The sequence below is a fragment of the Astatotilapia calliptera genome, chromosome 14, assembly GCF_964374335.1.
Source record: "Astatotilapia calliptera chromosome 14, fAstCal68.1, whole genome shotgun sequence".
Taxonomy (NCBI): domain Eukaryota; kingdom Metazoa; phylum Chordata; class Actinopteri; order Cichliformes; family Cichlidae; genus Astatotilapia; species Astatotilapia calliptera.
In genome coordinates, this window is record NC_137435.1 from 11,087,511 (window position 1) to 11,097,500 (window position 9,990).

The following is a 9,990-nucleotide window of genomic DNA, read 5'->3' on the forward strand; positions in this document are numbered from 1 at the left end:
TGGGGGCATTTCAAAGCAGCTGCATGTCCCAAGAGCAACAGTGCAAACAATTTTTTGTAAGTATAAAGTGCATGGCACTGTTTCATCACTGCCAAGATCAGGAAGAGAATGCAAGCTATCACCTCCTGCTGAGAGAAAATTGGTCAGGAGGGTAAAGAGTCAACCAAGAATCACCAAAAGGCAGATCTGCCAAGAATTAGAAGCTGCTGGAACACAGGTGTCATTGTCCACAGTTAAACGTGTTTTGCGTCTCCATGGACTGAGAGGCTGCCGTGCAAGAAGGAAGCCCTTGCTCCAAAAGCGGCACCTTAAGGCTCGACTGAAGTTTGCTGCTGATCACATGGACAAAGATAAGACCTTCTGGAGGAAAGTTCTGTGGTCAGACTAAACAAAAATCGAGCTTTTTGGCCACAATGCCCAGCGATATGTTTGGAGGAGAAAAGGTGAGGCCTTTGACCCCAAGAACACCGTGCCTACAATCAAGCATGGTGGTGGGAGTATTATGCTGTGGGGCTGTTTTGCTGCCAATGGAACTGGTGCTTTACAGAGAGTAAATGGGACAATGAAGAAGGAGGATTACCTTCACATTCTTCAACATAGCCTAAAATCATCAGCATGAAGGTTGGGTCTTGGGCGCAGTTGGGTGTTCCAACAGGACAATGACCCCAAACACACATCAAAAGTGGTAAAGGAATGGCTAAATCAGGCTAGAATAAGGGTTTTAGAATGGCCTTCTCAAAGTCCTGACTTAAACCCCATTGAAAACATGTGGACAATGCTGAAGAAACAAGTCCATGTCAGAAAGCCATTAAATTTAACTGAACTGCACCAATTCTGTCAAGAGGAGTGGTCAAAGATTCAACCAGAAGCTTGTGGATGGCTACCAAAAGCGCCTAATTGAAGTGAAAATGGCTAAGGGACATGTAACCAAATATTAGCACTGCTGTATGTATATTTTTGACCCAGCAGATGTGATCACTTTTTTCTGTTAACCCATAATAAAGTCATTAAAGAACCAAACTTCATGAATGTTTTTTGTGACAAAGAAGTATCTGTTCCAATCACTCTATCAGAGGAAAATCAGAGTTTTAGAAATAATGGGACACTCAGTAGATCCATTATGTTATATTCTTTACAAGTGTATGTAAACTTTTGACCACAACTGTATATATATATATATACACACACACACACACACACACACACACACACACACACACACACACACACACACACACACACACACACACACACACACACACACATATATATATAAATACAGAGACAAATATAAATAAAATATACGAAGGGGATAAATAGAATAAATAGGAATAAAAAATAAAAATACAAGTGAATTGCACATTTCAAGTATTGAGGTCTATTGCACTGTTGACTATTTACAAAAAGTATTGCACAAAAGGTATTGCACAGTGAGGTGAAGAGGCACTACAGCTTAGTTGTTCCCCCCTCCTTTGTCCTCCTGTCTCCCCTCCCTCTCCCCTCCAGAGAGGAGTTAAACAGTTTGATGGCGTGTGGGACAAAGGAGTTTTTAAGTCTGTTAGTTCTTGTCTTGGGGAGAAGCAACCTGTCACTGAACAGACTCTTCTGGTTGTTAATGGCCGTGTGCAGAGGATGCCTGGCATTGTCCATAATGTTCATCAGTTTCTTTAATGTCCTTTTCTCTGCCACTGTCACCAGAGTGTCCAGCTTCATGCCGACCACAGAGCTAGCCTTCCTGATCAGTTTCTCCAGCCTGGATGAGTCCTTCTTTGCTGTGCTGCTCCCCCAGCACACCACAGCATAGAAAAGTACTCCAGCAACCACCGACTGGTAAAACATCCTCAGGAGCTTCCTGCAGATGTTAAAAGACCTCAGCCTCCTGAGGAAGTACAGTCGGCTTTGTGCTTTTTTATACAGGTGCTCTGTGTTGCATGACCAGTCCAGTTTATTGTCCACCCACAGCCCGAGGTACTTGTACTTGTTGACCACCTCCACCTCCTCCCCCTCTATCTGAACCGGCAGTGGACCTGCTCTAGACCTCCCGAAGTCCACAACCAGTTCCTTAGTCTTTGAGGTGTTGAGTTGCAGGTGGTTTGTGTGACTCCATGCGACAAAGTTCCTCACCAGACTTCTGTACTCCTCTTCCTGATCATCCCAGATACACCCCATGATGGCTGTGTCGTCTGCAAACTTCTGAATGTGGCATAATTCAGAGTTGTAGCAGAAGTCAGAGGTGTACAGGGTGAAGAGAAGAGGGGACAGCACAGTTCCCTGTGGTGCTCCTGTGCTGCTGACCACTGTGTCAGACGTGATGTCCTTCAGCCTGACGTACTGTGGTCTGTCGGTGAGGTAGTCGGAGATCCAAGCGACCAGGTAGGGGTCCACCTCCATCCTGTTCAGTTTTTCCTGAAGCATACAGGGCCGGATGGTATTAAAGGCACTGGAAAAGTCAAGAAACAGGATCCTGACCGTGCCTTTTCCCCCATCCAGGTGTGAGTGGGCTCTGTGTAGGAGGTACAGGATGGCATCCTCCACTCCGACACCTGCCTTGTATGCAAACTGTAGTGGGTCCTGGGCATGTTGTACCTGTGGTCGGAGGAGGTTGAGGAAGAGCCGCTCTAGAGTTTTCATAAGATGTGACGTCAGTGCCACCGGTCGGAAGTCATTCAGCTCATTGGGCCGGTTCTTTTTGGGGACCGGGACGATGCAGGATGTCTTCCATAGGGCGGGCACTCTCCCCAGTCGCAGACTGAGGTTGAAGACTCGTTGTAGCGGCTCCCCAAGTTCAGCAGCACACGCCTTTAGCATCCTAGGACACACCTTGTCTGGGCCTGCTGCCTTTCTGGGGCAAAGCTTCCTCAGTTGTCTCCTGACCTGATCCACTGTGACACTGGGAGATGTTTGGGAGGAGGGGAGGGGGGGAGATGTCTTGCTGCTGAGAGAGGGATTGGAGGGGGGTGTCATGGTGTCAGGAAGGGGGGGAAGCGAGGGAGGTAGGAGAGTGGGGATTGGACTCTGTAGTGAAGGTGAGGGTGAGGGTGGGGGGGGTTGTGGGCTGGTCAAACCTGTTGAAGAAGTTGTTGAGTTCGTTTGCCTTCTCCACAGTCCCCCCCACTGTGCTTTTCTTGGTGTTGTGGCCTGTGATGGTTTTCACACCATTCCAGACCTCCCTCATATTGTTCCTCTCCAACTTCTGTTCCACCTTCCTCCTGTAGGTGTCCTTTGCTTCCCTCAGGCAGCGTTTCACCTCCCGCTGTGCTGCTTTCATCTCCTCCTTCACTTTGCTCCTGAAAGCCTTCTTCTTCATGTTGAGGACAGCTTTGACTTCCTGTGTTACCCACGGTTTGTTATTAGGATAACACCGTACCGTCTTGGCAGGGGCGACCGTGTCCACACAAAAGTTGAGGTAGTCTGTAAGACAGTGTGTCGCCCCCTCTATGTCCTACCTTGGCTTTGTGTGTGTGTGTGTGTGTGTGTGTGTGTGTGTGTGTGTGTGTGTGATCTGTGTGAGGTCAAGATGTGACCCTGTGAAGACTTCCCCAAAGCTGGTGCCAGGAGTCTAGCGGGTCCATCTGAACAAAAGGCTCTTATACTTAAACAGATATACGTGTGTTTGCTATGCCATATATCAACAAGAGAAGATACGGATCTATGCCAGAACACTCTGTAGATGAGTGAACGCACCCCCCTCTTCATGCTACACAGAGTTGTTACAGACCTCCTAGGATGAGACATTCTTTTAATCTACAAATGATTATATACTTCTAAGCATATATGAGTAAATATTTCTAAGCATAAATGACAATGAACAATACAAAACCTAACACTTTTCTTTGGCTGTCACTTCTTCACCCTGACCTGTCTTATTTGGCTCAGCAGAACTAAAATATATATCCTGCTGCTTTTACACACGCACTCACATAACGCTCAGCGATTCTCTGCGCGATCAACCTCTCACATGTTTAAGCTTGCTGCCGGAGATTTCACTTGTCATGTTTGCGTAGTAAGCTAACGATTAATAAGACGATGTCAGAGGAATTGGTGCACAAATTATCATCACTCACAGATCAGTGCTGTCGCTCTCTATACACAGTTCGCGCGATTGCAAAGTGAAAGCAAAAAAACAAGCGCAAATTCAAACACGATTTCAATATGTCACATATTGACAGTGGCTCACCGATGCCAATGACATAATTACCCAGCTACATTTCCGAAAGAATGCAAAAGCATTGACATATATTTTTCCTTCCTACAATAGCCGGACGGGCAGGGCAGAGATAGATTTTGGTAGCCCGACTGGAAAAATCGCTAGCCCCGGGACGTCGGGCTAGCAATATTGCGAGCCCTGTATCTGATTGAGGAATCACTCATCTTTGGAAAAGAGAGTTTATTACAGAGAAATGTCTCTTTCAAAAATAAAAGCTATACTATACGCTTCTTCTGGGCTATATTCTCAGCAGCATATTAAACATATCAGGTCCCCATAAGGAGAATCATGTGCTAACGGCTGTCTAAATGACTCGGCTAAAGTTTGTAGCATGCTTGCTTGTTGTTTTTGTTTGCTTCCACTTGTCTTTGCACTAGGATGATGTCGGCGTAAATGTGCAGTTATATTCGTTGTGTTCCCACTAGTACTTTCAGGTTAATCTCGTTGAAATGACCTTAACGCCACAACACGCAAATCTCCGTTAACAAGCTACCCCTGATCGCCCCGTGCATGGGGCTGGACGGCCAACACGTTAACGAGCAAACTGCGCTAACGCACTAGTTCCCACCAATGTAATTGAGCATTGCGTGGCACATCCGACATACTGTTTTACTTTTGTCCATGACGCGCTTACCTTCAGGGTCATACGTCACATGAAAACCAAAATAGTTCCAAATGCCAGATCTGAATTAGGGTGGGGGAGGTTCAATTTGCCATGTTGCAAGGAGAGCTTAACTTCTGTCTAGCTAGCTTGACCTGCACTCAGTGGATCTGCGTTCGACTACTCCGCCTAGGCTGCACTGTCGAGCGCAGATCCACTGAGCGCTCAACACAGACAGCATCGTCAGAAGGAAAGTTGATAAAATAAATTAAAAATTTTGTATTGTTTGATACATATGCGTACCGAACCGAAAGCACTGTATCGAACGGTTCAATATCGATACGAGTATTGTTGCACCCCTAATATAAATATAAATATATATATATTTATATATATATAGATAGCAGCTGGATAGCGATAGCAGCTGGATAGCGTAGTGGTTAGACTACACGCCTTTGGAACAGAGGATCGCAAGTTCGATTCCTGCCTGGGGCGTCTGTATCCAGTAAGGGTCCTAAGGCTAGACCCCCTATGCTAAGCAAGCCTACCGCAGACATGAGCGAGACAGATAAATATGAAGGCATGCCGGCTCGGACGTCGCCCGGATCAACAAGGTCCGCGTCAGGTGTTGAGGAACCAGGGCACCCTGACGAAAAGTGGGCTACTGGAACAAGAAGGCATCAGTGGGCAAGGGACGAAAACAGGGCGTTGTTGGAATGCTACTACGCAAGTAACCCCGGCGGAAGGGGCTACATGAATAGGATGAGGGACCTATGGATTCTTCGATACCCAACATCCACAATGACGGCGAAACAACTAGTAGCTCAGTGTTCCAACATTCGAAAGAAGGGACTGCTCTCACAGCTAGAGATTGACGAGGTACAACACAAATGCTACGGCAAGGAGGAGTCAGGACGCCAGGTCAGGGGGGAGATATCATCACCCCCACCCGAGATTGGGTACATAGCCCCAAGTACGATAGGAGAAGGATCGTTGAGTGCCAGAGGAACTGACCTGAAAAATAGGATCATGGCCAAGCTTGAAACCTGGATCCCCCGTAGCTGGTTACCAAGATTACGTGAAGTACCCTCAGAAGGTCTGCTAGATGATGTTAATGCAGCACTACGGGCAATACCTACAACCACGATTACCGACACTAACAAGCTGATCTACAATACGGCAGCAGTGATCAGTGAGATGCTTGGCTACAAGTTGAACAGCCACAAGGGGCAGTACCCTCCATGGAGAAGGAGGCTAGAGGGCAAGATCAAAGTAGCACGGAGGGAAGTTAGCCAACTAACGGAGTTGCAGAAAGGTGCGACAAATAAGGTGCCTAAGAAATACAGCAAGCTGTCCATACCTGAGGCCTTGGAAACTGCCAAGCAAAGACTCACAGCCTTGGCCAGCCGCTTGAGGAGGTACACCAGAGAGATAGAAGGCAGGAGAATAAACCAGCTGTTCTCCACAGAACCAGCAAAGGTGTACTCTCAGTGGCAAGGGAACAATAAGAGAATAGCACCACCAAGGCTGGAGACGGAGCAATACTGGAAGAGCATATGGGAGAAGGATGCAACCCATAACGGCAATGCTCAGTGGCTAGAGGATCTGAGGGCAGACCACAGTGACCTCCCTGAACAGGGTCCAGTAACCATCACAGTGGCAGATATCCAAGAAAGGGTCTCCAGTATGAAGAGTTGGACAGCACCAGGGCCCGACATGGTTCACGCCTACTGGCTGAAGAAGCTGACTGCACTCCACGAGCGTCTGGCAGCACAAATGAACCAGCTACTAGTTAACGAAAGACACCCGGAATGGCTAACTGAAGGCCGGAAGGTCCTGATCCCCAAGGACCCCAAGAAGGGACCGGTCCCCTCCAACTACCGACCAATAACCTGCCTCAGTACTACATGGAAGCTCCTGTCAGGCATCATATCGGCTAAGATGAACAGGCACATGGGTCAATACATGAGCGGGACACAGAAAGGAATTGGCAAGAATACCAGAGGTGCAAAACACCAGCTACTGGTAGACAGAACAATCAGCCGAGACTGCAAGACCAGACTGACCAACCTGTGCACTGCCTGGATTGATTACAAGAAGGCCTATGACTCAATGCCCCACAGCTGGATACTGGAATGCCTAGAATTGTACAAGATCAATGGGACCCTAAGAGCCTTCATCAGGAACTCAATGGGGATGTGGCGTACAACACTAGAGGCCAAGCCCATAGCACAAGTTACCATCAAGTGCGGGATCTACCAAGGAGATGCTCTGTCCCCACTGCTGTTCTGCATAGGCCTGAACCCCCTCAGTGAGATCATTAACAAGACTGGCTACGGATACCGACTACGGAACGGAGCAGTTGTCAGCCACCTCCTGTACATGGATGACATCAAGCTGTATGCCAAGAGTGAACGAGACATCGATTCACTGATCCACACTACCAGGCTATACAGCAATGACATTGGAATGTCGTTCGGACTGGAGAAGTGTAGTCGGATGGTAACAAAGAGAGGGAAGGTAGTCAGAACTGAGGGGCTTGAACTACCAGAAGGCAACATTGCAGACATAGAGGACAGTTACAAGTACCTGGGGATCCCGCAGGCAAATGGGAACCATGAAGAGGCCGCTAGAAAGGCTGCAACCACCAAGTACCTGCAGAGGGTCAGGCAAGTCCTGAGGAGTCAGCTGAATGGTAAGAACAAGATTCGGGCCATCAACACATACGCCCTGCCCGTGATCAGGTACCCTGCTGGGGTAATAAGCTGGCCAAAGGAGGAGATAGAAGCCACTGACATAAAGACAAGAAAGCTCCTTACCATGCATGGAGGGTTTCACCCCAAGTCCAGCACCCTGAGGCTGTACGCTAAGCGCAAGGAAGGGGGCCGGGGACTGGTGAGTGTCAGCACCACAGTCCAGGATGAGACAACGAACATCCAAGAATACATTGGGAAGATGGCCCCAACTGACCGAGTGCTCAGTGAATACCTCAGGCAGCAGAAACCCAAGAAAGAGGAGGGAGACGAGGAACCATCATGGAAGGACAGGCCCCTGCACGGTATGTACCACCGGCAGATAGAGGAGGTGGCTGATATCCAGAAATCCTACCAGTGGCTGGACAAAGCTGGACTGAAAGACAGCACAGAGGCACTAATCATGGCAGCACAAGAACAAGCTCTGAGTACAAGATCCATAGAGGCTGGGGTCTATCACACCAGGCGAGACCCCAGGTGCAGGCTGTGTAAAGATGCCCCAGAGACAATCCAGCACATAACAGCAGGGTGCAAGATGCTAGCAGGCAAGGCATACATGGAACGCCATAACCAAGTGGCCGGCATAGTGTACAGGAACATCTGTGCCGAGTATAACCTAGAAGTCCCGAGGTCAAAATGGGAGATGCCCCCAAGGGTGGTGGAGAATGACCGAGCTAAGATCCTGTGGGACTTCCAGATACAGACGGACAAAATGGTGGTGGCTAACCAACCGGACATAGTGGTGGTAGACAAACAGAAGAAGACGGCCGTAGTGATCGATGTAGCGGTTCCGAATGACAGCAATATCAGGAAGAAGGAACACGAGAAGCTGGAGAAATACCAAGGGCTCAGAGAAGAGCTCGAGAGGATGTGGAGGGTGAAGGTAACGGTGGTCCCCGTGGTAATCGGAGCACTAGGTGCGGTGACTCCCAAGCTAGGCGAGTGGCTCCAGCAGATCCCGGGAAAAACATCGGAGATCTCTGTCCAGAAGAGTGCAGTCCTGGGAACAGCTAAGATACTGCGCAGGACCCTCAAGCTCCCAGGCCTCTGGTAGAGGACCCGAGCTTGAAGGATAAACCGCCCGCGGGGGGCGTGCTGGGTGTTTTTATATATATATATATATATATATATATATATATATATATATATACTAGGGCTGGGCGATATATCAAAAATTTATCGTTACCAAAATTTATGACTCTCATCGACGACATTTTGCCCATGTCGGTAAATTCGGTATCTAAAAAAAAAAGAAAAGGCATGTGCAGGTTGGCGATGTTCATGTCCCTTTAAGACGCTGTGCTACGTTACAGACTTGACGGGGTGGAGTCACATGACTCTACTACCTGTAACAAGACGAGACACGGGTGAACAAATGGAGGACGATTTAAATGTTGAAGCAGCAGCGACGGAGGTAGAGCTGGTGGAGGAGGAAGAGGAGATGCTTGTTAACAAAAAAAATGCATCATCAATCGTTTGGCAACATTTTGGATTCAACAAGGATGATATTGATCAAAAAATTGTTAAATGTAAACTCTGCAAAAAGACTGTTGCGTCAAGTCAAGGTAACACAACCAACCTCTTCCACCACCTGCAGCACAACCATGTGATTCAATTTGAAGACATAAAAAAAGCTCAAAGCGAGAAGAGAGTAGGAGGACCAGCAAAAACGTCTTCCTCCACCAGGCAGCGGTCAATAACCGAAGCATTTGCTAGTACTCAACTATATGAACTTCCAAAAGATGGCAAGAAATCACAAATGCTATAGGCTACCGCATAGCAAAAGACATGGCTCCTATTGCTACAGTGGAACGCAACGGGTTCAGACACTTCATGAAAATAATTGACAAGAGATATGAACTCCATCACGAAAATATTTTTCAAAAACTATCATTCCCAGCATGTACAGCACAGAGAGGGAAAAGGTTGCTGCTGAATTGAGAAACGTTAAGCACGTTGCAGCCACATCCGATCTCTGGTCCAGCTGTACAATGGAGCCGTATATTAGTCTCACAGTTCATTACATCGACAACAAATGGGAGCTGCGTACCAGAGTGCTCGAGACGGCCTATTTTCCATCTGATCACACGGGGGAGATGGTTGGACAGGGGTTGAGAGCGATGCTGTCTGCATGGGACATCGGTGAAGAGGACCTTGTTGCTATATCAACTGACAACGGCCCAAATATTGTGAAAGCTGTCAAGCTCAATAAATGGACACGGGTGCAATGTTTTGGGCACAGGCTGCACCTGGCAATCGGTAAGTGTACATCTTAATATATTTGGGTGGTGACATCTGGTGTGTTTTAAAGTGACTTTAATTCTGTGTGTCATATTCAAAATTGAAAGTATTAATGTTTGAATAATGTTTATATAAGCATAAAAATACTTAAGACTGCTGAGCAGCAGTGTATCCAGAAAGTTTTTACA